This window comes from Neophocaena asiaeorientalis, unplaced genomic scaffold (assembly GCF_003031525.2).
Source record: "Neophocaena asiaeorientalis asiaeorientalis breed wild unplaced genomic scaffold, Neophocaena_asiaeorientalis_V1.1 scaffold312, whole genome shotgun sequence".
Lineage (NCBI taxonomy): Eukaryota > Metazoa > Chordata > Mammalia > Artiodactyla > Phocoenidae > Neophocaena > Neophocaena asiaeorientalis.
The window spans coordinates 1261386-1263418 of NW_020174707.1; the positions used below are offsets into that span (position 1 = coordinate 1261386).

At 52.3% G+C, this 2033-nt stretch overlaps 1 long non-coding RNA gene across 1 annotated transcript in view; it reads left to right on the forward strand.

The window, feature by feature from the left end:
- The window catches only part of LOC112409610 (uncharacterized), a 23742-nt gene that overhangs the window by 596 nt on the left and 21113 nt on the right, over positions 1–2033 (forward strand). The gene's annotated exons all lie outside the window — the stretch shown is intronic.

Sequence of the window (2033 nt, forward strand, 5' to 3'; positions counted from 1 at the left end):
CACTGTAGGATTTCAAGGGAAGAGAATAAAGAGTTTTATTCCATGATGAAACCGGAGGCCTCTGGGAATACTGAAATTCATACTAATGCGTAAATGACTTACTGAAAACCCCTTCCTGGGAGCAAGTGTGTAAGTCAGAGCAGGGAGAGAGCAGCTGGGCACTGCGAGTCTGAAAGTACAGGAGGATAGAGGAGCTCAACCTGAGTCCATTCCTCTGTGTGAGGGAACTTCACCACTCCCAGCTGTGTCTGCCTTCCCCAGACCCACCCTGCCCTGTGTGGCTCCCACCCTGGCTGGGTACTGTCATCGTTCTGAGCAGAATTGATGGGAAGCAAAACAAACACCCCCAACCAGCTGGGGGTACTTTTGATGGTATCATCTGGGCATTTCTCACCCATGTTAATTAGCAGCTTGCTTTGACCAAGGTAGCACATCTAGAAACTGCTCTGGGGGTGGAAAAATTTTTTTCTGCTTGCATGTTTAGCAGGATCCAGCAAGGAACAAGACAGGGGATTGCCGGCTGAGCACCGTGATGGCTCATCCCTTTTCTGGCACCAGATGACTGGGGTGCTGGGCTTAGCCAGGAGGGCCGGTGCTGATGGGCATGTGTTTATTCCTAGTAATCACAGCTGCATTTATTGAGTGCCTTGTGTGTGCTAGGAATTATACCGAATGCTGTATATGCGCCACCTCGCCTCCTACAATTCACGCTCTGCCTGCAAGGTAGGGCTGTTTATCTAAGTGACGGGGTCCAGTGTGAACCAGGCGGCGTGCATGAGCCAGGCCTCAGAATTTCACTTCTGGGCCAGGGCTTCCTGCCCTCCCAGGCCAGGCAGGGGTGGCCCTCCATTCCAGCAACTTCTCCAGCCCAGTCTTGCAGTGCCTTGGGTACCACGTCTTCAGTCCACAGGAGGACTGGAAGCAGTCCTAGGTACTGACTGCACAGGCTCCAGGCTCACCGACCCCGTCCCTTTCTGCTTGCCTCAATGGCCCTGCCCCCTTTTGCCTTGGGCATTGGGGCTGCTCCCTTCACATCTGTACCCTGGGTGAAGACTCAGGTGTCCGGAGACACTACTAATAATCCAGGTGTGAACCAATAATGAAGGTGCTGGATGGGAAGAGTTTTTTTTTTTTTTAAAGCGTTTTTAAAAAATATTTATTCATTTATTTGGCTGTGCCGGGTCTTAGTTGTCGCAGGCGGGATCTTCAGTTGAGGCATGAGGGATCTTTTAGTTGCAGCATGTAGGATCTAGTTCCCTGATCAAGGATTGAACCCGGGACCACTGCAGTGGGAGCACGGAGTCTTAGCCACTGGACCACCAGGGAAGTCCCTGGGAAGAGTTTTAAGGTGTGACTTTTCTAGGCCGTGCACATTCATTAAAAAGCACAGATAGGGCTTCCCTGGTGGCGCAGTGGTTGAGAGTCCGCCTGCCGATGCAGGGGACACGGGTTCGTGCCCCGGTCCGGGAAGATCCCAAGCAGTCCTAGGTACTGACTGCACAGGCTCCAGGCTCACCGACCCCGTCCCTTTCTGCTTGCCTCAATGGCCCTGCCCCCTTTTGCCTTGGGCATTGGGGCTGCTCCCTTCACATCTGTACCCTGGGTGAAGACTCAGGTGTCCGGAGACACTACTAATAATCCAGGTGTGAACCAATAATGAAGGTGCTGGATGGGAAGAGTTTTTTTTTTTTTTAAAGCGTTTTTAAAAAATATTTATTCATTTATTTGGCTGTGCCGGGTCTTAGTTGTCGCAGGCGGGATCTTCAGTTGAGGCATGAGGGATCTTTTAGTTGCAGCATGTAGGATCTAGTTCCCTGATCAAGGATTGAACCCGGGACCACTGCAGTGGGAGCACGGAGTCTTAGCCACTGGACCACCAGGGAAGTCCCTGGGAAGAGTTTTAAGGTGTGACTTTTCTAGGCCGTGCACATTCATTAAAAAGCACAGATAGGGCTTCCCTGGTGGCGCAGTGGTTGAGAGTCCGCCTGCCGATGCAGGGGACACGGGTTCGTGCCCCGGTCCGGGAAGATCCC